The 27,108-nt window shown below is 42.0% G+C and overlaps 1 protein-coding gene across 4 annotated transcripts in view; it reads left to right on the top strand.

Moving 5' to 3' along the window:
* OXR1 (oxidation resistance 1) overlaps positions 1 to 27,108 on the top strand; it is a 299,537-nt gene that overhangs the window by 101,644 nt on the left and 170,785 nt on the right. The gene's annotated exons all lie outside the window — the stretch shown is intronic.

Here is a 27,108-nt window from a genome sequence, read left to right as displayed (position 1 = left end):
AGGTGCTAGTGCTGATCAGCCTTGGGCCCAGCGGTTCAGCGCATGAAGAGTAGCAAGCAGGCTCACTTTCAAAGATGAAAAATAATCACCTGAGATGCTGCTAGTCCCTCTCACTGCAGGGGATTTTTCTCTTACATGCTTATGAGGTTTGCATCGAATTTTGAATGTCCTCATAATCTGGAAATGTGGTTTTGAGAGTAATTATGTCAGTTTTGATCTGCAATAAGTAAACCCTGTATTTAGTACTGACCAAGCAGAAGATGTTTTTAGGACTTTCAAAATCAATAGGAATAATGTGTTACCTGACATAAGATTGCAGGGACTTCATTTAACAAGCCAGAGAGCTATCCCACATGCCCATGAGGTTCCCTGGATGAGACAGCTATCGTCCGCCTTTGTTCATGAGCTCCCAGAAGATTGCATTTAACTCTTAAGCAAGTGTGGGCAGCAGCAAGGATCAGCTGAAATAGTTCTTGAGCCTGAGAAACATCACTTGAGAATTACAGTTACTGAAGAAGGAAGCATGGCCCCGTCCTGCCCCTGGGCATGGCCTGTGCATGAAGTGAGGAAGGCTTGGAGGTGAAGACACATCATCCTTTCCCTCCCAGCTATTCCGCTGTTACATCCAAGGTCTTCCTCACTCGCGCCAGCGTGACTGTCCTGTAAGCCAATTACTTTTCTCATCCCAGGTGACTAAAATCTACTGCCATCAGCATGAGGGCTTGAAGGGATGCCTGGGAACATTAATTTGCAGGTCCCTGAGAAATCTGGCCTGTTTCCATTTTAAAACACCACCATTTATTTATGGTGGAAAGATTTCAGCTTTTTAAAAATCATTATTACCATCAAGTGAGTGTCATCTTTGCAAATTACAGCAGCAGACTGTATCTTCACTGTACGCCGTTATGGTTTCTCACTTCATGGGACCCTCCCAAAACTGTGTAAGACTTTCTGTGGGATTGAAGCAGTGTCAAGTGTGATGTTGCAGGAGAGGCCTTGCTAGCAGAGGTGGATTCTGAGGAATAGATGCAAATAAACTGTGGATGTGCAATTTTATTAGCCCTCCAGCTGCAGGTAGAGGAATTTGTGATAGTCCGAACTGAATGAAGCATCTGCACACCCTTTCTCTTTAGATCTGCATGAACAGAGCTATTCTAACGTAGAGATTTTCTAGCCACAGGTCTTAACATAGTCTTAACAAGCAGACATAGGACACATAAACTGAAGCCTGTGTTAGCATGCGGATGTAATTATATTTTCTTTATTCACTTACAGATGTTTCTGTTACAGTCTTTCTCCTACAAGAAATGTGTGTGAGTGGATGTTTCTTCATCCTTCTTGGGGATTTGACTTCCTTTCAGGACTGTGCACATGAGGAGACATCAAGTGTTTGGCGATTCTTTTGGGGATCAGATGCATTGGCATGTGCAGTCTGTTGCATTTTGACAGTCAAAATTCTGTCACTGCAAACATTCCTTGTGTATGCACAGGAGCACTCTGTGCTGCACACAGGTCCAACCGGTTAGGGCTAGTTAGCTGAAAAATAAACTGCTACTTTAATAATGTTATTTCACACTGCTGGTTTGAAAGTACCGGGTGATATGTGCATGAAAAATATTATTTTGTGCATTGATCACCTTATTTAAAAGAGAGAGGAAATCATTACAAGTCATGGGCACACTCCAGCAAGTTGACTTACTGTTAACAAAAGCAATCAAGCAAAAACCTGGAAGCCCTACGTGTGAAACTAAAATTTATTTTGGCTTTCATGAATAAACCGAACTCAGAGCGAAGTCCAGTTCACTATAATATAATTTGATACTGCTGGGCAGTGTGCACAGACGAACCCACTCGCTGGGTCTCCGGTTTCCTTCGGTTCATCCTGCGCGCAGCGTCGGTGTTGCATCTCCGGTTGCTGAACCACCACCGTGCCCGCCGGCAGCAGCACGGTGTCGCGGCTCTGCAGCCCCCGGAGCCGTGCCCCGGCTCGGTAAAACCCCTCTCTGCCCGGCGGGACCGGTCCGGGTGCGGGCGGCAGGTGGCAGCCCCGCACCGCTGCCCGGCGGCTCCCGGCGGGCGCCAGCCCCGCTCCCCGGCTGCCTTCCCGTGCGGCAAGCGGCGGGAATGCTTCTGCCCCAGCTGCAACTACAGATGGGCGTTCTGTTTCGCGGCCGTTTTCTTCCGCTGTACAAAATGGTTTACAAGCCGCACGTAGCTGTGTTTCAAAAAAAAAACGCCAGCAGCAGAAGCTTCCGTCCTCCTCCTCGGCCATGTGGAGCCTCTGCTGGCTGTGCCGCGCCGCAGGCCGGGGTGGCGGGGGCGCAGGCTGGCGTGTCCCCAGGCTCTCCCGGCAGCCACCCAGAGCGGGGCGCCGGGGTGGAAGCAGGAACGGAATCCTTTCACAGGATTATGGCACCGTTTGCAGGGAAGCTGCACCTAAAATAAATAACTGCTCTGGGCAGCAGCGATGATTTGCTCCCTGGATGCTGCCCCGGACCACAGGCTGAGCCGAGCCCTGTCCTTGCTGCTGTGCCCGGCCACCAGATTCCTGGCTCTGGGGGTGACAGATACTCCGCGCTGCTCCAGCTCCGGGCGGCTCTGGTAGTGCCACGGAGGACGTAACAACAGCATAGACAAGAGACTGGCCTGGGCTGTTCTGCTTCTTGACTTCTTACCTCTTTGGAGGTGACTGGACTGTCTACAAGTTTGCATAAATGCTGGGGAGATGTGGGGCAAATAAGTCTGCCTTGGGATTGGAAAATAAATGCCTGTACTTTTGGGTATGTAGCATGGATAGCACTGTTGTGGTTTTACCCCAGCCGGCAGCTGAGCACCACGCAGCTACTCACTCACTCCCCCTCCATCGGGATGGGGGAGAGAATTGGAAAAGTTAAAAGTGAGAAAACTCGTGGGTTGACATAAAGACAGCTTAATAGGTAAAGCAAAAGCCGCACGCACAAGCAAAGCAAGACAAGGAATTAATTCCCCACTTCCCATGGGCAGGCAGGTGTTCAGCCATCTCCAGGAAAACAGGGCTCCATCACGCGTAATGGTGACTTGGGAAGACAAACGCCATCACTCTGAATGCTGCCGCACCACCTCCCCCCCCCCCCCCCCCCTTCCCCCAGGCTCCTTATAAACTGAGCATGACGTCATATGGTATGGAATATCCTTTTGGTCAGTTTGGCTCACCTGTCTGTGTCTCCTCCCAACTCCTTGTGCACCCCCAGCCATCCCGCTGGCAGGGCAGTGCCAGAAGCAGAAAAGGCCTTGGCCCCATGTAAACACTGCTCAACAATAGGTCCATAGAACAAAAACATCTCTATATTATCAACGCTGTTTCCAGCACAAATCCAAAACATATCCCCATACTAGCTACTATGAAGAAAATTAACCCTCTCAGCTGAAACCAGGACAAGCACAGAAGAATGTTTAATTATCACAGGCCTCTTGATAACAAATGGTATTTCCATAGGTTGCAATTAATTGAGCATATTTGTAATTGTGTGAAAAATTTATGCATTCTCGTTTCTTGAAGTGCAAATATACTCATTTTCTAAAACTACTCTGTATAGAAAAGGGGAATAACTTTTTATGAAAGTTGAAATAGACTGTTATGTATGCCCAGAGAGGTGGTAGATACGCTGTCCCTGGAAACATTCAAGGCCAGGTTGGACGGGGCTCTGAGCAACCTGGTCTAGAGAAAGATGTCCCTGCCCATGGCAAGGAGTTGGAACTAGATGATCTTTAAGGTCCCTTCCACCCCAAATCATTCTATGATTCCATGCTTCTATTACCATACTCCCACCTCATATGCGTGTGGAAAAGTACCTGTACCTGCAGTGGGCTTCAAGCTTAATGACAGATGAATGTCCTGGAAGGATCGTCAGCTGCTTTGACTTGGGAGTGACTTGCGGAGGCCAACTCCTCCTGTGAAACTGCAGTATTTTTAATAAACCTCACAAAGTGGATAGGACTTGTATTTCAACCATCCAAACCCACATGGTAAAGTGTTGTAGCCCTGCAGAGCTCTCTGAAGAGCTCCTGGTTTTAGTAACAACTGTCCAAGATGTGTTTGCTTCTCCTGGCCAGGACAGAAAGTAGAACATGAGTAATGCAGAAATGTTTCCCCTTCTCCTCCTGAGGTACTATTTTTCCCATTCCTCCCTCCGAACCCCCACTTTGTTTCATGGACATCCCATAGGGCTTTCCTCTTCTCTGCAAAATGCAGCTTTTTGCACTGCGAGAGGCTATAAGGGCCCCTTTTCAGTAAAATCTCTGTACAGTTTAGGTGCTATGGGTGTGCCAGGCCTGTGTTCGTAATTCCTGACAGTTTTCTGTTTCACAGACATCTCTGAAGGTGTTTGGACATATCTAGGCTTTCAGTAACTTAGAGGAGATGTAAATTAGCATGACTTTATAATTCTTCCTTAAAATTGTAAATAAGATTCAAAAAAACAGGTTTTCTTGTGTCTTCAACCACTGTGTATTGGGCGTCAGTGCCCAGGTGCAGGGCGGCCTCTGTGAGGAGAGGCCAGGGCTGCCCCGTGCTGCACACAGCCGGGTCCAGCCGGGTCCAACAGAGCCACCGCAGGGCACAGCTCAGCCTCTGGGCCACGGAGGTGGTGCCTCTGTGGTAACATATTTAAGAAAGGGCAAAAAACTCTGGAGGAGGTAGAAGAGTCAGGAGTGAAGTTGAGCCTGGGAAGGAGGAGGGGTTGGGGAGGGTGTTTTAAGTTTTGCTTTTATTGCTCAATATCGTACTTTGTTATTAACTGTCAATAAAATTAAATTAATTTCCCCAAGTTGAGTCTGTTTTGCCCATGACGGTAATTGGTGAGCAATCTCCCTGTCCTTATCTCGACCCATGAGGTTTTCCACCTTATTTTCTCCCCTTGTCCTGTTGAGGATGGGGAGTGAGAGTGGCTGGATGGGCGTTTGGCAGCCAGACAAGGTCAACCCACCCCATACAAACATTGCCTGACTGCAGGTGCCATTAAAAACATAAGATTTTAAAACAAAGTTTTTGGAAAGGATCTCTGGGATTTAAAAAATAAAACAAAACCCCATGTCTAGCATCACATTTCATGTATCTAGACTCAACACTAACACTTTAACCCTTGTTTGTATAGAGAGCATTAAACAAATTTAATTTTCAGAATGAAGGAAAAAAAGCAGCAAAACCACTGTGTTCTTCATGGTGCTTGTTCTGTTTATTTTGACAGTCCATTTAGGGCCTGCGTTAGAAACTTTTTCGTGACTTTGGCTTACTGGTTGTAAGTAAGCTGCTGTGTTTCATGGTCCATTGCTTAACTTGCCTCAAGAGCTGATAAATACATCACTAAAAGCTGGCACCATGTCCAATGCAAATACAACTTGTCAGGCCAGTGCATCAGAGCTGATCTTCATATCAAGCAATGAGAACACACAGTCACTTCGGACAATATTCCCTTGCAGTTGGTTTGACTTGATGTAAAATATTTGCTTTAATGAGACAGAGACTTTAATGTATCATACACTTTCAGCTTTATACAAAGAAAAGTTGGGAGAAATTTCTCAGTTACTATATTGTGTTTTTCTTTGTTTTCTCTGGCGTTAATGTTCAGAAATAGTTTCCCATATACGCCTCGCAGAAACCTAAATAATGATTTAGTGACTGGGATGAATAAAATAAGTATCTGCTCCGGTTACTTAACTGAGCATTTAGAAGAAATTATGCTGTTTAGAAAATTGCATGTAACATCAAAGTCAGGATTTATTTCCACAAAATCCTATTACATTCCAGGCATCAAACTGCAAAAAAGAGCATCCATTGTCCTCCATGTGTTTTTTTGTTGGTTTTGTTGGGGTTTTTTCCTGCATGTAATCTATATGCAATTGGTGGAGGCATTAGGAGAACAGGTATATATATATGCACATCAGCATATAGATGCCCAGAGCATATGTATGCAAATTAGCTCTAGACTGTTAATTTTATGAAAGGGGTTCTTGCTTTGTTTCATTATGGCTCTTTTCCTTTCATGTCTGCCTTCCCCTACCCTCCTTCCCTCTCCCAGAAAGTTAAGTTTTGACTCAACGTTGCATTCTGGAAAAGAAAAATCCATGGAATATATTAGACTGAAAATCAAGAAGAATACAAACAATATCGTAAGCTATTTTTGCAGATACAGATGTTTGATCTTCTTACATCTCCTAATTTTAATTTTGTTGCCATTTGAGGAAAGTTCTGATTTCTGAGCATTACTAACAAAAGCAACCTAATCCCCAGTGCACAGCACCTGCTCGTATGAGCTCTGTGCCTGAATCCAGAGAATTGCACAGTGCTTGGCACACAGAGTTGCATTCACTCACATGACACGTTTTTGGGACCTCACTCTGCTGTCAAATTTCCCTCGGCTTCCCCCTTAATCTCTCAATAGAGAGATTAAAACACCCTCAATCAGGAAAAGTAAAATTAATCAGTAGGCAGGTCCTGTGACTATCTCTTCTTCCATTTCCCAACATTTAAACAAATTCACAGAGGCTGAGCTGTATACTGATATGCTTTATAGAATATAAAAATCCACATACACGACTTGATAACAAAACCCAGTTATCTCAGAAAGGATGTGGATTCCTGAAGTACAGACGTGGTGCTTGGGCGGTGGAAAACAATATGCTTTTTACAGGGAACGAGGGGCTCTCCAACATATGTTTGCTTGCAGGAATATATTAATTTATACCCTTTTAAGATGTTGAGGTGAAGAAGGAAAAAAAAAAACTTTAATAACAGCCTGACCCAAATTCTTCCATAATTCCAGAAGCAAAAGGAATTATGTATTTGAATCTGTTTCTAAACAGAAATTAAGATCGTTTTCCCTAAGTGACTTAAGCTCGGTTTTTATCCCCTAACGATCTTAATCAATCCATTTAAAATGTTGTTAAAAATCTATTTAAGGCTTATTACTTTGATTTTATTGCCAGTAATCCCGTGGCACAATTCTTAGTGAAATCAGTGCAAAATGACCTTGTTCACATACCTTGACATGAGAACGTGCAAACAATATGAAAATGTGTTGCAGGGAATATGTATCTGTTGTGTTGTTACGTGGTATTGTATTTTTTTACACAGGAGGCCCTTTAATGCTACCTTAAAATTAGTCAGAAGAGTCTGTGCTGCAGCAGCATCCTTGAAAGGATACCCAGCCTAGAAGGTGCCCACTGGGGCCCTTCTGCGTGCCCTGACCCAGATTTTGAGGATCTGTGTGTCCCCTGGGCCATTCTGTCCTGCGCAAGAGCCTCTGAGCAGCGGTGCCGTCATACTGTCAGCAGCACTAGGCAGCTCTGACCCCCGCAGAGGTGCAGCTGCTGTCTGACAGGGCTTACCATCCTCATCCTTCTTCAGGGAGCGTGAACTTGTTTCTCTTGAACCTCTTTGTGGTCACGCCGTCCTTGGTGGCCGCTTTGGTCAGAGGGCTCCCACTTGGTCAGAAGTGGCTGGTGTTGGTGCTGTCCCTGCAGCTCTCTGCCCAGGACTGCTGGTGACACCCCTTCTCTTGGGGATGCCATCAATAGGCAGAAGAGCGCAGGTGAAGCTTTCCGTGCCAAAATTGCCCCCTTCCCAGCAGATGCAGGCAGCTGTCTTGCCTGATCTGGCATGATGCTGTGCTATGTATGTAAGAAAGAGCAGTGCGCCCTGCTGTTGCCAGTGATTTTATTATGGTATGTGATATAAGAGCACCAGGGAACGCAGCGTGATCGTGCAAGCTAAGCTGTCTGGATACGCTTTGACAGACTTGAAGTGTTTTATACAGAGATATTATGGTTCTTACAGCTTCTTGGTGGCAGCAGCCTGAAGGGCCCTCTTTTCTTGCTTTCCTTGGGCTGTTCTGAGCAGGTCCCAGAGGCTGCTACAAAAGTTAGACATTGGATGGTGAAAGAATTAGGTCTCAGTGACACTTGGGGAGACACAGCAACAGTTGACAATGATGCGAAACTGATGGGCTCTCTGTTTTCAAGGTCTTCTGACATATGTTGGAGCTTTGTACTGTTGTACTTTCCTTAGCAGCTAAGCGTGATTCATGCAAACTCATCTGCAGTAACAAGTCCCTGATAGATTCTGTGCACTCCTCAGAACTCCTGCCTTTTAGAAATGAATGGGTTCTTACTTCAATTTACAGTAGTCTCAGTATATTTCTCAGTTTTTCATCTTTTGTTCTGGGTTTGTTTGGTTGTACTTTTTGCATACTTGTTTTAAAAGGATGGGAATGAAACCACAATGTAGCTCTTTATTTCTTGTTCCCTCCTGCCCCCCCCCCCCCCCCCCAAAGATCAAAAAGGGAATGAATCTGGAGTTCCTAGGTACCTTTATATTAACAGAATTAAATTCGCAGTGTGACTGCAATTGTAGGCTGAGACTAAATGTTCAGAAAAGTATTTGTAGAAAGATTTTTTGTTGCTGAAGTGTTGATTCAAGTTTTATTTCTTTGCATTTGTGCTGTTAAAAGGACAGTTCTGACCCCTTAATATCTTGTGTCTTACAGATCTTTTACCTGGGGACCGAGTGGTTCCCTTGCTGGGTTCATCTGGGTGTTTTTAACCTAATTAGTTCCCTGGTAGCAGAGGTGCCTCAGGCGCTGGTAGTGTCTTGCTCATTCCTGTTGTCTATCTACCTTTTCAGTTTTCCTTTTAGTGTCTTGAACAGGAATATTTCAATTAAGTAATATCAAGCCTAAAAGCTGAGAATTTTGATGAAAGAAACAGGACTAGGTCTAAATGGTGTAATATTCTTCTGTGTAGTGGCCAAAGTCTGAGGTTCCTTTCCATGGAGACAGGTAATTTTGAAGGAAGATTGGACTTTTTTTGCATGCAAGACATGTTCTGCGTATCTTGCTTTTCTCTAAAACCTGTGGATGATCTTTTAAAGGCTGATTCTGTCAATCATATCACATTGCATCTCTTTTCAAGATGTGAGGAGCTGACACTTTTCAAATGGCCAAGAGCGTAAACTGGATGCAGCGATGCCTGGATGGGAGCGTTGTCCATGCAGCAAAATGGAGACTGTCCTTGGGTTCGAGCTCCTTTTTCATGTTGTATTGAAATACGGGGCAGCATGTCCTTCCTACATATGAGCAGAGCTGTTTAACTGACTCTTCTCCAGAAGTGCTCAGTTTGTCTGAAAACTAATTTTATAAACTAATTTTATAAACTAATGTCTGAGTCATGTGTTTCTTTTGGGTGGAGCAGTGTGAAAGTCTGGCAGTGAACCTACAGACTTCACTGAGCCCTGCATTACAGTTTTTAGCCTTTATTGGCAAACTTGACCCTATGACAGCTGCTTCTAGATTGAGTGGTGGCTGTGTTCCCTTTCTAATCTCCTCTTTCTCCCAAATGAGGACCCAAAACATACCACTATTCCTTTTCAACCACATGGCTATTTGTCCTTCTCAAATAACTAAGGTCTGCATGAGGTCATTGCTATATGGCTCAGTCTCCAACTAGAGAGTATCATGGAGCTTCAAAGTTCTCCTTGGCCCACCTGCTTTGATGTAGTGACAGGCTGAGTATAAAGTTAGAACTCAAACCAAAACAGATGGATGTTTCTTAGTGGTCGCAGAAGGCAAAGGTGGTGGAACTACCCCCTGGGGATCGCTGAAGATTTTGTATAGTTTGTAGTGTGTTGATGGCTTGTCATATATCTCTCTGGGGCTTGTTATCTCCCTTTGTTACGCCTGGAAACACCAGGAAAAAGGAACAATAAATAAGATGGCTGTCTGTCAATCTACCTATACTTGGAAAATGAACAATTTGGACAACATTTAGCAGCTGAAGGGAAAGCACTATAGTGTATCCTGGAAAGGGCAAATCATGTGTTCCATGGTGAACAGAAATGGCTCTCTCAAGCAGAAAATGTAAGCCTTTGGGCACTCTTACACTGTGTAAGTTCAGCAGACAGATCCACCCTAGGTTTCTGCCTGAGCACTGCAGAAGACTCCAGAATGCAGAGTTGTTACCAGTGCTGGAACTCAAAGTCTTAATAATGATTTTTACTGTATAACTCAAGGTTAACATCTTTATTTCAAGTGATACTTTCCAAAGGCAGCTTTATGTTCAAAGTACTTGATTCATTTGTATTTCTATAATTCACCGTGCTTACTTTGAATAAAGAGTATCCTAAAGCTGTGTTTCCCCATGTATGTAAAGCCACGTATGGAAGTATTACAAGTGAAATGATTTTGACTTGTTTTCTTAGCTATTTCAACTACATCAGCAATTCAGCAAGGATACAAACCTGAAAAGTTGGTGCACTGCCAGCTTCATCTGTCTGTGCTGTTGTGGAAAACTTCCAAGCAGTTTTTCATGTTTGCTTTGGCAAATAGTGACCAATGGGAATGGCTGGTTGCTGTAGCTAGCAAAATTTTGGCATTAGTAGAGTTTTATTTGTTTAATCAGTGTTTACCAGAAACAGAGAAGGAAGGCAAAGCTGCTCAGAGGTATGGTGTGGCCTCTGTACAAACAGAGTAAGCAAGGACTCTTCAGTTTGAGAATATATATATATACACACATATAGTCTGTAGAGCAGCCATTAATTTTAGCTGTCAGTAGATTTGAAATTGTCACCCAATGCCACAGGGACATGGGGACATGCAGGTTCTTTTAGGGATCCTTATCAGAATGGGGACTGACCACAGGGTTGTAGTTATAATTAGAGCTTTATTATTACATAAACATTTAATAATCAGCATTCGTTACTGCTATCTAAAATTTCTAGCAGTTAGAGTATGCTTAGTGTTACCCAGCATTCTTGGCAATTTTCATAGCTTTCAGTTAAACAGAATTTCTAGTAATTAGTGTAGGGGTTTTTGTACTATCTAGAGCCTTTAGTTACCTGGACCCTCTGCAGATCATGTCAAATTCTTAATAATCAGTATGCAATACAATAACCATAATCTAGTCTCAGATGTTACCTAAAACAATGCGAGTGACTCAGTCTCAGAGGAAGCAGGAGATGGTGGGGGCATCTCAGACCCCCGGGGGATCTTGGGTTTTGACATCCAGCAGCAGTTTCGGTCTGTGTCCCATTTAGGACTTGCAGCTGCTGGATTTTTTAGGCAGTATCTCACGTGCTGGTATGCTTCCGTGTTCCCTAACGCGTGTCACCACATCCTGGTGGTGGTGCTTGGTGGGCAAATGGTCTTGTCGCAATGCTGACAGGGGGGTTGTCCGTTCTATAACGGGGGCCATCACATCCTGGTGACAACCACAGTGTTGAAAAGGGGAAGAGAGAAGGGGGTGACACGTGATCAGCACGCTGACATGTTACAGCTGTTTGTCTTAGAAAATGGTGTTGGTTATTCTAACCATATTACTGGGGTCAGGAACAGGAGGTACCAGCCACCAAAGAGAGAAAGTTATTTTTCACCCAAACCAAAGTGAATTGCCACAGGTTCCCACAGAGGCCGAAAGCATAACTACACTAAAAAGGGGATCAAACACAGTAGTCCAGATATAATCTCTTTAATCTATTCAGCAAGTTCCTAAGCTACCAATTTTCAGAAGGATAAATACAGAGGGATAATATGTTTTCCCTTTTTCTTATCCTCTTTCTGTAATTTCCAGTTTTTGGCTACTCTTGGGAATAGGATTGAGGAAGAAAAAAAAAAAAGTTGTTCTGGCTGGTGTAGCAGTTCCCATACTGTCACAGTTACGCTGGGTACATAAACCGCAGGTGACACAATATTTAAAACAAAAAAAACAAAAAAAGAAAAAAACCCCACTTGTTCTGCTATTACAGACATATCTGCTCAACCGAGCTGTGCCTGCCTGCCTCTTCCTAAGGCTCTGCATGAAATTAGGAATGTCCGTGTAATATTGATGAGCCTGTGCATTGATTGCGATGAGGAACACAGGATTGCTGCTGGCTCGCTTTGACACCATGATTTACAGCGACTTCCTGGAGGAGAAGACTGGCATTTTTGTAGCCATTAGAAATGCTGTTGGAGCTTTGACTGCTCAGCTGCAAATGCTTGATCAAAAATATAAATGTAATAACAAATACCTATTTGCATTCTGTTGGATGTGTAGAATAACAAACTGTTCAATATTAATGTTCAGAAATACCAATTCTGTTGAAGATGTCAGCGTTTTTAAACATTTTGCAAGTGGACAGTCTAAATGACACATGCTCCTCTCTCTCACAGCAATATACGTGCCATATGTTGCAGAGTTTGCATAATTCATAGCAGCAAGGTGTATAACTCTGCGGTTATGAAACTTGCATAAAAATCAAGATTTTTGCTATTCAGGAAACTCTGGGCATATGTGGCATATCCAAGAGCTTTTATGTGTAGTTACTTAGTGTTTAGTTTGCAATTAAGTTAGGCATAGATCTTTTACAGTGATTTGGGATCATTTTAAGTAGATTTACAGTAGTTGTGTGTAATATCTTTACATCCGGATTGATAATTATTCATGTGGTTTCATAATACTAGAAGTTACTTTTGCTCTGCATCATGTTTCCTAAACATCTTAATGTGTTTTCTTCGAAAATCATATCCCGCAGAGAGGATAGCAAGCAGTAAAGCAGGTGTAACGTGCTCTTGTAAATGTTTGAAATTAGCAGCGTTCACCACGTGCCAGCTATCATGGGAGTTGGAGAAATTGCTCTTTCTAAAGTTACTAATGCCAGTTAGCCTCTGATTTAATGTGGAGAGACGGAAAATTGCTGGTACTGAAAAGTGTATTAAAATGTAAAAGATTATCTTATGCTTTGAAGCACTGTTTTTATAGAATATTCTCACTCTTCTGTCAAGGCATTGGAAATACTGCTAATCAATGTCTCCTCTGCTATAAAATGGTTTTCATTTTGTTTTAATTAAAGCTTTTTTCAAAATTACAAAAAGACAGGGGGTGAAGAGGTATTTCAAAAATATTATCATTTCTAAAACAGAACTGCCCAAGACTTTAGTTACACAACTGCAGAAGAGAGCCAAGAGAAAAGTGCGATGACTCTTACCCTTTCAATTTCCAGCGGGGCGTTCTCCTGGGTGCGTCAGAGAGGGTCTAGCCCAAGAGGCTCACTGGGGTCAGACCATTTAAATCAGCTGTGGTCAAGGGAGCTGAACGTCAGCAGGTTTTGGATCAGACTCCTGGGTGAGATAAAAGCTCAGAAATACTTAGTTGTTAAGGGTTTTTTTCTTTACTGTTTTAAAGACAATCTGCATATTATAATTTATGTAACAACCTGTTTTGTTAAATTTCATTTAGTTCATGTATCCAAATAGCTTTTGTATTACTTTGGTTCATACACATTCAGATTACTAGAGTAAAATGAGGTTTCAGCACAAGTGTCCTTGATTTTCAGTTCTTACTAGTGCTGTGAACATTCGTAGCTGTTTTGCAATGTTGGGCTATGAAAATTTCCATGACTGTCTTCCATGCTTTTCTTTAACTACATTTAGTTATTGAATTTAACTACAAGAAGGAAAGCAAGAATCAGATAAAGTTGTATCTTTTTTTCATTATTTTGCCTAATTTATAGTAAGAGATTGATTATGGCAAGTGTAAGACTCGATATGTTAGTGCCCCAAAAAATACTGGAAAATTCTGCAGTATTTTGTCTGCATGCTTTGTTTGTATACAGGGACAATTTCAAGTGCCTTTGTGACAACAGGTTTTTATATAAATCCCGAACCTGTGCATCCATCATGAAAAAATCTAAATGCATTCAGTCATTTCTCGCCAAGGGATCACAGTGGGGCTTCAACGTGAAATGATCACTCAGTGCTTTTGACCAGGGGTGTATTCTTTGTAGAAAGTCTGTACAGAAGTAGCACAGAACATCGGTGAGCTTGAAGACTCTGAGCCGCAAGGTGACGCAAGCTTTGTGCCGATGTGGACACCCAGACAGTGTACCATGGTTCCTATTCCTGTGTCCTCCATCCTCCTGGCCTGACGCTGTCTTCCAATATCAGTGTCACACGTGAAGGACGTAGCTTCCCACTCTGTGTCCAGTCACTTCATTTTCTTTTCAGCATGGGTATTAAGTGCTCAAATAAGACATTACAAGTCTTGGAAAACATTAGAAAGCCCAAGCCTCACTTAGTAATTGAGAAGTGGACTATGTGAACCCAACTGGTAGCTGAGCAGAAGGTGAAACAGAGCAGATATAGATACAACAGTATTTAGGAGGTGGACCCCTGTTTTATTGTTCTAGATTCATCCTTCTGGACAAGGCTGACTTCGCCAAACGCATGACTCTGTGAAATCAGCACAGAACATTAACAAGAAGTAAAACTACAGCTTGGGGACAAGGATAAATTCCCAGCTGCGTTAGGAAAGTGAGCACAATGTATTTTGTCATTTAAAACTTTTAATGAGAAATTAATTCATTCTTACTCCATGTGCTCCCGGAGATATGAAGCTCCCAAGGTCAGGACCTCATGCAGGCAGCACATTTTCTGAAGCCACATCTGCGTCATGGTTGCCAGAATGTGCTGCAGGACTGCTGCCTGCCTGCTGTCGGTGCCTCGCAAAGCTTTTTATAGCCAGCCGTAGACTTGTGATGCTGAATAGCATGTTGGTGTGAGACAGTCTGCTTGTTGTAGACAGGGAAATATGCAAACTGATCTACATGTCTGTGCTTTGCATAGATTGAAGAAGTGTCTCAGCAAACAAAACACTATGTATGAACTTCCAGCTCTGGGCACAAAAGGCTGTGGTAAACTTGTTTTCCGCAGGAGCTGTGACTAAGAGTTGCCTGAGCGTCCGGAAGGAGGGGGGAGGAAGGAAACATCTTGTAATCCAGCAAGATAAAAAGGTTGAATCGAGGCAAAATGGGAGGAGTGCTTGACCCACAGCCCACAGCCGGGCATGAGCATGGTTGAATCTGTGTAGTTTGGATGTCAGGCAGGAACGGGCTCAAGGAGAGGCTTTACCCATATTGCATTTCAGGCCTAAATCTTCTTGGATCTTAGCTTTGAAGGCTAAGGTGGGGATATTTCTTCCTTGCCGTATGGCAAAGGTGATAAAAACCTTTGCTGATGAGGAGGCTCTCTAAAAGGCAGATTAGTGCTGATTTTTATAAAATCTGATGCATGTTGTATTGAAAAAGAGTTAAGGAACAGATACAGAATCATAGAATCATACGTGTGTGTTGGTTGCACCACATGTGTGATAGGGCATGAGTCCCCTCCACGTGTAGCAGAGGAAAAAGACATGCCACTGGACTTCTTGTGTGGGAAGAAAAATACCTGTCATAATTTATAAGAAACCTTAAGTAAGCATGGATGGAGGACCTGACAGCTGACCTAATTAGAGAAGGGCTGACTATAATGAGGCATGCTCCAGCAAATTAACTGGTTTGTCCAGGCTAAAAGAGCCTCAGCTTATGTCTGGGTGTTAAGGAAAAATATTTCTCTGCAATGTTACTTAAAGCACAGTTCTGGAAAATACAGATGTAAGCAAAGAATTTAAGAACAGTATCCATATTATGTCCATACTTCTGCTGCAGACGAGGTACGAGTAGTATCAACAGAAAGCCAAAGAATGGGGTATTATTTAAACGTAAAATGTTGCTAGCCCTTGTTTATAGTTTCATTTTTTAGATTAGGTTTTCATTTTAGATTTGATTTTGGATTAGATTTTATCAGCTCTCCAGATTTACCCACATTTCTGCTAGTAGTAACAGGTTGCAATTAATTTTTTCTCTTCTATCAATCACAGTTACAAAAACCTTCCTCCAATTTTCTTCTGCTTTTATCTTTCTATCATTGCTTTTTCAGTCAGTCATCATCTAACTTAAGCTCAGCATATACAAATCCTTTATTTTTGACTGTGGCCAATAGTACTGACAGATTTATGTCCATTTATTAAAATGGACACGTGGTCAGTAGATTTGTAGAATAAACAGATCCATTTAAAAAAATGTTAAGTTGAGAAATTTTGGGGTAGTAAGACTTGCTGTCAGATTCTATATGTGCAACATTTTTGAACATGTGGTTTTGATCATCTTTTAAAGATTAAAAATTTAAAATACCAAACCAAGTAGTGCATTAATACAGTGTTAGACTAGTGTATTCTATTAAAGCAGAACAGAAGTGTGGTAAAACAGTTAGCATAATCCACTAGTCCACAGTGATGAGGTCACAAGGCTATCAAGGAAAAATATATGGCCAATATTTTGGGTCAGTCTTCCTAAAGGAAGAAATTTATCGAAGTTGCCAGTAATATCATCATTTCTTGCTCAAACAAAATAACAGAAGGTTGTAAACTTTTAGGATATTAACACCACTCATCTTGCTGTAGTAATGAAATACTCTATGTTGAGAAGTAAAAAAAATGAAAATCTAACCCCCCTGAGGCAATCTTCCCGACTGTGCTATGCAACAAGCAAACACTCCCATCACAGATATTTCTTTTTTTAAGAGTTAGGTATATCTGTTATCATGCAGCTCTTCAGCGTACTGTCTGAAATTCAGAGCAAAGCCAAATGAGTTCTATGTGTAATTCTCCATGACGGTGAATCAGAGAAAATTCTTAACCCTGTCTCTCGATCATAAATAAAATCAGTGTTGCGGGAACGCGTGCCTCAGCCACCGCCGTTGCTGGCATGGTGTTTAGGAAGGCTAATCATTCTTGCAAATTTTTATTTGGGTCATGGGGCAGACGATTCAGTGGAAGCTAAAGGAGATGGCCAGCTCATTGTACGGTGGACCCTATGTAATGACCAGCTGTCAACTACCAGCTAGGTTGGTATACAGCCAGGAAGTCTCCCTCTTAGAAAATTGTTTCCTTATGAGACAAAATAGTTCAAGATATTGCTGTCCCCTCTACTGAAAGATAGGAGCGTTCATGGTCTGTTTCAGTAGAAGGGAAGACAAATTAGTTTAACACAGATTATGAGAGCTCTGTGGTAAATTATGACCTCAGCAGCAGAGGAGCAACTCCTTCAAATCATTGCTGCTGCTTGATAGGTGAACATTTGGCCATATCCTTATGCATGACATAGGTTGCTATGCTGAGAATGTGCTTTTTAGATCTTTTATAAATTTAAGGAAATGCATGCGTTCTTGGTTGCTTTGGGGTGGAGGGGACCAGAATCTGGTCTGCAGTTGCCCATCCTCCAAAGTTGATTAGTCCCGTTTAAACCAGTGGTCATACTGAGTTCAGTGTCCCAAATTCCAACTCATATATTGTGTATCCCTGTAGAAGATTTGCTCAAATTAGAGTAGCTTAAATATTCATATGACCCAGCTTTTTAGACTAATTACAGAGAAAATAAATTAAAATACATAATCAGATCCTTGCATGAAGTACTGCAAGAAAGCTTTGCAAAAATTCCCCTGAGAAGAAAAAGTCAAGAAAGGTTTTACATAGTGCTTTCCAGTCCTTCTAATCTTGAGAAAAAGTTCTTTTACTTATAGTGACAAAATTGTGCAAATTGCAACTAATTATCCTCTGATTAGTTTGTCTTTACTCAGCTTTTATGAAGGGCGGGGGAGAGGAGATTTATCTTGGGATATGCTATGCATTTGCTTTGCTTTGCCTCCTTTTCTAGGGGATAGGAAAAGGAGCTTTGGACTAAGCCTCAGCAAGACCATCCAGTCAGTAAAAAGAACAACCACTTCCACATGGCACAGAAAATTATTTTTCTGTCTGTCTTATCTTCCATGGGTAGTTGGGACCACAGTGAGCATAGACCGGAGACCAGGAGTAGCTGGTAGTGGATGGAATGATACAACTTTCTTCTTCTGCCCTTGGTACCTGAGCAAGTTAAGCAGAGGAACCAAAGACATTAATGAAGGTATCATTGTGTGTCGTAGATCAATTCTGCTCCTCTAATTATACTGATAGGACTAAGAAATGACCTTTCTCTGGGTAATTTGGGCATAATTACATCCATCCCATAGTCCTATCAGCCATAGTTGTGTGTCTTTACTGTAAAATGCTGAGGTGCCATTTTTGAGGCTGTAATGTCAAGAAAATCCGTATCAGGTTTTCTATTTGTTTAAACAGTGCAAGTTTCTTTATAAAACTCTCTGCTTTATATTTAAAAGATCTTTGTTAGCAAGTGTTGTACACTGATAAAATGATGAAGGGAAAAGCCAAGTCACTTTGATTTTAATGCTCAGCTAGCTGCCCTCAGAAATTAATACATTATCTGTCACTTCACCGTACCTTCAAAGAACAGTATTTAAACCTTCCTGACATTTTTCCTAACATCTTCCTTAACTGCAGGTAATTTATAAACCTCTAAACAAGTGTGAGTCATTCTGCTTTTAAACTCAGTGACTCTTCTGCACTGAATAAATAGTGCTAGCCAAGAAAGGAAATTTCTCTTCAAAGAGAAGCTGAAAATGTTTTTTAGATTTATGCTGTCATCCTCTACCTCAGCAAAGCCAAGCTTGCGTATGTGTGCGTTCGAGATGCATTTTACGTTCTCTGGTGTTTGAAGCACACGTATGTGTGAACTGTTTGTCGTAACAAAGATGCGCGTACCTTGAATAAGTAGGGCTGGGCTGAGCTCATTATTTGATGCGGCCCTTAGGAAGGAACTGATGACCTTGCTGCACTCCCAGCTGGGACTTGTGATAGAGCTGACCTCCTAGCAGAGGAAAGGTAAGGAGGGGGGGTTATCATGTAGATAAGTCCTTAGGTCCTCTTGTCACTGGTGGAAAGAAGCTGGAATTTTGCAGATCTGCCTGGTGCTGGCTGGCATAACATAGCACTGAGCTCTCTCTACACATGCATTTGTCACTGCACATGTTTTATAGTCTTGTTTGTGTCACTGTGGTTGAGGTTGGTCAGCACTGTGATACTGTCACGGTCTCATTTTCTTGTACAGAACAAGCACCGACACCACTTGTTCTTGCAGTTATAACTCTGCATGTAAGGCACATATTTGTATCATCAGCTGCTCTTCAGTTTTGAAGTCAGTGACAATAACTGATGAAACAAGCTCCAGGAGTCTACTGCTGAACACGGTGAGGAATTGGGATCAGATAATTTTTCTTAAAAGTACTGCTCAGTCCTACTGTGCTGCAGGTTTTTTTAAGTATGTTTGGTATCTTGTTACTAGCCGAGCCAGGCAGAGGAGGAGCCACTGATGCTGAGCAACAAAGAACTGAGAACATGTTGTAACGTAGGTTGTAGCCTGCCACCATATCCCCAGGACGTCTCTGATCAGAACTTGAATCTCTCAGTTGCCTTGAAAGCTCTTGGAAGGCCTGGCCTGAGTTGTCCAGTTGGATGTGCAATGCCAAGTGGTGGCAGGTCTACCTCTACCTCTGCCTCCTCTTCTGCAGCTGCCCTGAGACGCTCTGGCCTTTGGGAAACTGCGTAGGACATTGTGCACTGTTGAAGCACGCTTTGGGTGTAGGGATTTACTGTGTCTTAAGAGCATCCTGACTGATATCCAAAATGTGTGAAAGATTTGTGTTCTGCAGTAGTGTGTTATTAGCATCTAATTCAGATTTGAGATGAATTGTTAGATTGAGGTGTGTGGGGGAAAAATAAGCAGCAGGCACATTATTAAGACTTTGTTTTTATGGGAGAAATTATTTGCAAGTTTTTAAGAATGTGAATCACCTGACCACTGAAATCCTCTGGAGTTTATTGCTAGATAAAGTAGCTCTAGTTCAGTATCTGAACGCTTCTGTGGCCATTTTCAGACAATGCTTTGGAGTGTTTTCACATTTGCTTTCAAGCCTTTGATAGCTCACGTCAAATACTGTCAAACAGAATATAGCTTGACTGTATCAGATTTACTGGATGATTAAGTTATTGCGGGAAAAGTTTCCCACAATTGTTCTTTGTTTTACTTGCAATAAATGTCAAAAAGAGTTTCAAAATCAGTGCATTTTGCCATCCTTTGATCATCTCCAAAACACCGTCAAGCAGTGTATGCAAATGCCATGTGCAGCAGTAGCTCATACCAGCTTTGAACTCCACGAGAAGGCAGGAACATAAGCTGTCTGAAAGAAGTACCCCGGGGAGCTGACAGGTTTGTGGCCAATCCACCCCATGATGTGCAGAGACTTCCATAAAAGAAGCTTTGTGGGGCTTTTCCCTCCCCTTCTAGGTGAGCGGGGTTATTAGAAGCTGCAAGATAAAATTGTAATAGGGAGGAAAGGAAGCCCTGACTGGGAAGACATATTTTTAGAATCTGTTTCTCAAAACTTTACAATTTTCCTAAACAGATCTTGGGAAACAGATGACTAAAGCCATCAACTACATTTGTCCAGAGTTCTTTTTCTGCTATTAACTATGTATTAAACAAAACAAGTATAAAGATAAAGCTAAGAAATAGCATTATGTAGGAAGGTTTTAATGATAACAAATGATGTAACATCTCTCTCTTTTTTAACAAATTTTATGAGTAGAAAATTAAGAAGTGGAAAAACTTTTAGAAACTTTATTTTCAGAAAAAAATATCGATCCTTGTCCTGTTAAATATCACTACAATAAGCAATTCTAGATTCACCAATGCTTTCTGAGAAATCCACTACTCCACTCATAAGCAGTTGGTTGCAGATTAATAACTTCTTTTTTGGAACTATTCCTGAGTGTACTGGCTACTGAATTTTGTGACTATTATTCTTTAAGAGATGTGGCATTGCCAGTGCAAGCTTCCCACAACTGTCTTTCTTTAAATAATGAAGATCCAGTTTTTCTCTTTGAAAACAGTAGTCATGTAGCCACTGACAGTAAGTGTGGGGAATAAGACTGTGCCAAACTGCACAGGTTTGTGTATGTCTTGCATCAGTGCTTAATTTGAGAAATCTTAGGAAATGCATTTTTATGTCATTTTTCTCATTTAGCTATTTTCATTACATCTTATAAGATCGTTCTATTGCATTGTTTTTGCTAAGGTAAATATTTTACATTGTTGAGAATGCAGCATGTATTTTAAAACGCCCCTCCATGCTTCCTGTTTACAATTACATGAGCTTTATTCCAAGTGTTGTAAATCATTGGTCTCTTTCTTACACTAAACAGTTGTATCGGGTGTCCACGCCCAGGTTTTGGTGGAGGGGGCCTTTGGGGATGGCCTCGGTGAGAAGAGACCAGGGGCTGCCCTATGCTCAACACAGAAGGTCCCAGCCAGCTCTGCAACAGGTCCGCTGCAGGACACAGCTGAACCAACCTGGTGGCACCTCTGTGGAAACATATTTAAGAAAGGACAAAGATATGGAGAGAAGGATGAGAGAGGAACCAAAGGGAGGAACAAAGTCAGAGCAGAAGGAGGGGCTCCACAGCAAAGGCACTGTGGCCCAGAGATGAGCCCATGCTGGAGCAGGTGCTCCCCCGAAGGGACTGCAGCCTGTGCAAGACCGTGCTGGGGTGGAGGAAACAGGTAAGATGGAAGGAGCAGTGGAAGAGAAGAGAAGTGGGAAGGAGAGCGGCTGAGACCAACCGCTATGCTCCGACCCTTCCTCCACCGCCCATCACCTCACTGAAAGGGCTGAGTGTGACCTGGGGTGATAACAAGGGGAGTGGAGACCAGGAAGGGGAAAGAGGGGGGTCTGGGATGAAGTTGAGGCTGGAAGAGAGAGAGGTATTTTTTTCCCCTAAGTGTATAAATATTTGTCTTTTTTGTTTGTTTCCCAATACTTGAATCATTAATTAAATATTTATGCTAAATGAGAATAAATGAAGTGTCCCTACATTGAGGCTGTTTTGCCTGCAACAGTACTTGGTAAGTGATTTCGCCATCTTTATTTCTACTCACGAGTTTTCTCATTCTTCCTGTTTTCTCTCGTGTCCCCTTGGGGACAGAGGGAGCAAGCAGCTGGGTGGCTGCTTGGCTGCCAGGCTGGACCAACCACCACAGCAATCTGTATCTTTGCAGTTCATCACATTTGCTTTCCAGTATTTGTTGCTGTCTGCCATTACAAAAAGTCACTTTTCAGTGGATTTTCCCACATCAATCTGCCTTACCCCCATGTACTCTATAATAACTGCAATTACGAGGCATTTCCTTGCTAAATGTTTTTTACTGTTTCTACATATTTTAAACATAATAAAATGTATTGATGCAACATACCAGCATGTGTTGGTGCCTCACTGTACGTTTAAGCTATGTTTCAGACTTGCAGGGAAAAAGTGATGCTCAAAATACTTTGTTTCCAGTGATGCTCCATTTGAAATCAACTTGCCTCCTTTTGCTCTTAAAAAAAGAAAATGTGACACTGACTGGAAAGGGAAATATCTAACTTTAAATGTCACAGAATTAGAAGGTTTGTGCTGAAATGTCTATGATTTTTTAAAATAGAAAATCTGTCTTGACAAGGAATAGGCATAGAAATGAGCATTTTTTCTGTTGAAAAGCAAAACCGTGATGATTATTTTTACAGTGATAAGATTCTGACCTCAAGCTACTTCTTTTTGCAGAGATAATTTGTCACCTTCAATTGCCAGTGGTGTCTGTGCAGGTAGCCCTTTTTACTTATGCAGAATTTATTTAAAGTTTGGGTCTAAATCTGACCCTTGCTCGTAGTTAGACCTGTCAATGTTAATGTGAATTGTGACAAGAAGCCTAATAGGATTTTGAAGGAGGGATGTTATTTCAGCAATGATGAATTTTCCCTTGTGAAATGCATTAAGCTGAGGATGCCTTCAGCCTCTCGTGCTCATCCCAGCAGGTTCTTGTACAGCCCTAAGGATCCAGGATGAAGGCAGCAGAAAAAAAAAAACACCTTGGGAATTACACAAAACAGGAAAGAATTTTTCAGATTAAATAGCGCTCTAATGCGGAATATTGCCACCGTGGCATTACACAGTGAATGAATACTAGACTCCCAGGAATGAAGTAGCAAGAAAACAATAATATTACACTTATTTTTCTCTCACAGCAGCCATATGTTTCAAGTTACTCTTAAACTGGTATGAAAGCTTCTGAAAGAGCCCAGATGTGTTGTGAAAAATGGAGAATGCTGTAGGTGCCAAAGCTGCCAAGTCTTGAAATGCAAAGGTACCAGAACAGGCCTGTTTGTTGCATGTTTTTATTGAGAAGAGGTAAAACTTACTTTTATTTGACTTTAGCTCTCAAGATATGAAGGCTAGAGAGTTAATAGAAGCTGATAAAATTAAGGTTCTCATTTGTTTATTCTATCCAGTATCTCTAAAAAGTAACCAGAACATAAAAAGGTTGTTGAATTCCGAGAATAAGTCCCATCACCTGTTGCCTTTATTATAAATGGCTGGAATGGAGCCTTGCTTCGTGTCCCTGTTTACAAACAGAAAGCGAGATTGTATTTTAAAGCAGACCACTTGCTTACTTCATATTAGGTGCAGGAAAGTCTAAATATATGTATGTATTTGGTATTTATAGCCTTTTCAATGTTCAGAGTTCTCCCAGTCCCTCAGGAGATAGAAAGGAGCAATAGGGCAGTTTCCACTGAAGTAAAAATTACTGTGGCTTTTGCTAAACCAGGATGTTTTCTCTGAGACTAATCACTTTGCTGCATTATTTGTTGTTGTTTTCATTAGAATCGATGAAAATAATATATATAGCAAAAGCAAATCTCACACTGTGGTCCTTTTTAAAGAAAATCAGAAGTATTTGTCATTAACTTCTAAAAATAAGAAATTCAGGCTTTTCCAATAATTTCTGACTGTAACTGGACTCCATGCCTACGTTCTCTTAGCTGTATAACTCTTGCTAGTTTTTACTCCAGGGACAAACTGTCAAATGAATACAATCTTTTTCATTTACTCATCTCTTATATGTGAGGACCACCAGCTTTTGGGGTTGTGTACGAAATTTTGAAAATAATGCATTTGTCTTGCCCTAACGTTAGAAAGGCAAAATCCAGAGAAATGATTTTTTAGAGAGGATGAGTAAAGAGAAAAAAAGACTATATTTGTTAGAAAGGAGGGAAGTCATTTTCTTGATTTTTTACTCTACCATGTATAATCATCCTATAAAAAAGGAAAAGCTGAAAACGTTGTGTTCAGTGTCATTAGGATTGTCATTTTATTAGTATAGCTATGTATTTTTCCATATCCTGAAGGTAAGATATATCACACAGTCCTGATCCACTGAAATGGAAAGAAACAGAGACTGACTTTGAACTGGGTCGTACATTCAGTAAAGAGATTATCCTCGAAGGCCTGTAAATGCACTTTTTAGCTCAGGTGTTTATGAAGATGAGACAAGCCTTTTCTGAGAGGGAATTTCACATTGCATCTGCTAAGTACTGGACCCAACTAGGCACTGGAGAGGCTTTCAGGGATTATGGAGACTTTAGGAAGAATATGAGCAGACTCCTTCCACTTCTATCAAAAAATATTCCAACTAGCCATAGCTTGGACAATGTGATGCAACTATCACTTTGCCTTTTTTTGAGAACATTATATATTAGTTGAATCAGTATCCATTTTGAAGGCCATGTGCAAATTCATTGTGTCTATTTAGTTGTATTAACGGCTTTTGCTTTTCTGCATTTAAATGTGTTCTGTGTTTTGTTCTGTATTACTGTGTTTGCACAGTAATGTATTGCTCTATATTTTTGTTTAAACTACAAAAGGAAGAGAAAGAATATTAAGGAATTCTTTTAAAGCTAAACTTTCTATTCATTAGCAATGGAGAAACTATATTTAGACTGCCTGGCAATATTTTTCATTATTACGCATTTCTCAACAAGGGAGTTAATAAGACCTGATAGAGTTAAATATGGTCACTCATAATTACTGTAAACAGTCACACTGAAGTCCGTCCTGCACAACTCTGTGCTGAGTTGCCCTAAGCTCCTTTTATAGTCCCCAGAGAGAGAAAGAATCATCTCCAGGGGGTGATTCAGCTCTCCTGAGTCCTGAATTACAGTCTGGAGATCTCTTTTTTCCATAAATGTTAGGTCTGTAGGATGACATTTCCAGTTTCAGTTTGGCAGGATGAATCCAGACCCATTTATGTAATACAGAGATTTCTCTCTTAGGCAACCTGAGCTTATAAGTTATATTTCTTTTGGGTTTCAGAAGAAATGATGCCTGTTGGGGGTTCCTGGAGGGCGCACGCTGTGAGTAGAGACAGTCCTGGCTGCTGCTGTTTGGGCAGCAGGTAAAGGAGCATGTATTGTACCACCTCTTTCCCAACCGACATAAGGGGTCTCGTCCCATTCAGTAGTGACGGGAGGACAGTTACGATCTGATGCATTGAAGACCGTGATGGGAAGTGGCATATTCTTACGTGTCTGATCACCTGCGGGTCAGCAGGATAAAGGAGCCCTGCAGTACTGTAGTTAAGCTGATTAGACTGTAGACAAAGATCTTCTTTTCTGTCAGGTTTCTTTAAATATTTTCCAATAGAGTTGTTTCTGTGAAAAGCTGTTGCTCCCTCCACTGCTGAGTACAGTTGACATTTTAAGCTTCTGCTTGAGTGCTGTGCTAACAGGCTGCCAGGTCCAGTTCTGGTTCGTGTTACTGGTTTGTTTGGAATGAAGTAAATTGGGAGGCAAGCTGTCAATACCCACCACGGAGATGAAGGCTTTGCTGTAGTAATGCAACCGAATGAGAAGAAAAGCATCATTGTCTGGATATATTGTAAATTGTTTCCCTTTCTTTTATCTGAGCCTTCTCCAAATTTTTCTTTAAGAAATGTTCCTGTTCTGACATTAACGATATCCTGTTTCTGTGGGAAAGTGAATTCCCACAAGATTCTTCTAGATTGTCAGATAGAAAAGGCATGTGACAAGTGCTGTAACGTCAGTCCGAGCCCTCCGTGCAGCCCACCGCTGCAGGCAGAGTTTGTCCATGTCCGTGTGATGTTCTCCGACTGCTGATTATGCAACATTATGATGACAGGACATAAAAATGTTCCTGCAGAGAGAGCAGAGGTTCACAAAAAATTTCATCAGTTCAGAGTTTTTTCTAAAGTATCCCTAAAATAGCATTAGTACATTGTAAAACTAAAGTTCTTGCAAACTTTGTTTCGAGTCTGCTGGAAGATGAAAATGGAAAGAGAAATAATGCGATAAAATAAATGGGATGCAACAATGGGAAGAACAAAGACAAAAGTTAAGAAGAAGTAAGGTGTAGGATATGTAGGAAAAAAGAAAGAGACTCAAGAAAGTGATAATGCACAGGAGCCAAAATGTATTACTCTGCTGAGGGGCAGTACAATATTTGTGATCACTTAAAACTTGTGCAAAAAATCAAGAGCAACTTTAAAAGGAAGAAGCAAGGAAAAAATTTAGTGGAAAAACCCATGGAAAATGTGAGATCGAAAGGATTCACTTGTACTTGGCCTTGATGAACTTGATGAAGTTCAACAAGACCAAGTGCAGGGTCCTGCACATGGGTCGGCGCAATCCCAAGCACGACTATAGGCTGGGCGAGGAATGGATTGAAAGCAGCCCTGAGGAGAAGGACTTGGGGGTATTGATTGATGAGAAGCTCAACATGAGCCGGCAGTGTGCGCTTGCAGCCCAGAAAGCCAACCGTGTCCTGGGCTGCATCAAAAGAGGCGTGACCAGCAGGTCGAGGGAGGTGATCCTGCCCCTCTACTCCCCTCTTGTGAGACCCCACCTGGAGTACTGTGTTCAGCTCTGGGGGCCCCAGTACAGGAGAGACATGGAGCTGTTGCAGTGAGTCCAGAGGAGGGCCACAAAGCTGATCAGAGGGCTGGAGCACCTCTCCTATGAGGACAGGCTGAGAGATTTGGGCTTGTTCAGCCTGGAAAAGAGAAGGGTCTGGGGAGATCCAGTTGCAGCCTTCCAGTACCTGAAGGGGCCTACAGGAGAGCTGGTGAGGGACTGTTCATGAGGGAGTGTAGTGACAGGACAAGGGGTAATGGGTTTAAGCTGAAGGAGGGTCGATTTAGGTTGGATGTTAGAAGGAAATTCTTTCCTGTGAGGGTGGTGAGGTACTGGCACAGGTTGCCCAAAGAGGCTGTGGATGCCCCATCCCTGGAAGTGTTCAAGGCCAGGTTGGATGGGGCTTTGGGCAATGTGATCTAGTGGAGGGTGTCCCTGCCCATGGCAGGGGTCTTGGAACTAGATGATCTTTGAGGTCCCTTCCAACCCAAACCATTCTATGATTCTATGATTAATTTCACATAACCTTACATTCAGCTGCATATAGCTTCTGCTCGCGCTTACAGTGGAATACAGAAGTCTTATGTTCCCATGA

Source organism: Balearica regulorum, chromosome 2 (assembly GCF_011004875.1).
Source record: "Balearica regulorum gibbericeps isolate bBalReg1 chromosome 2, bBalReg1.pri, whole genome shotgun sequence".
NCBI lineage: Eukaryota > Metazoa > Chordata > Aves > Gruiformes > Gruidae > Balearica > Balearica regulorum.
The sequence above is the reverse complement of the archived record's forward strand: the minus strand, read 5'-3'. Positions and strand labels throughout refer to the sequence as shown.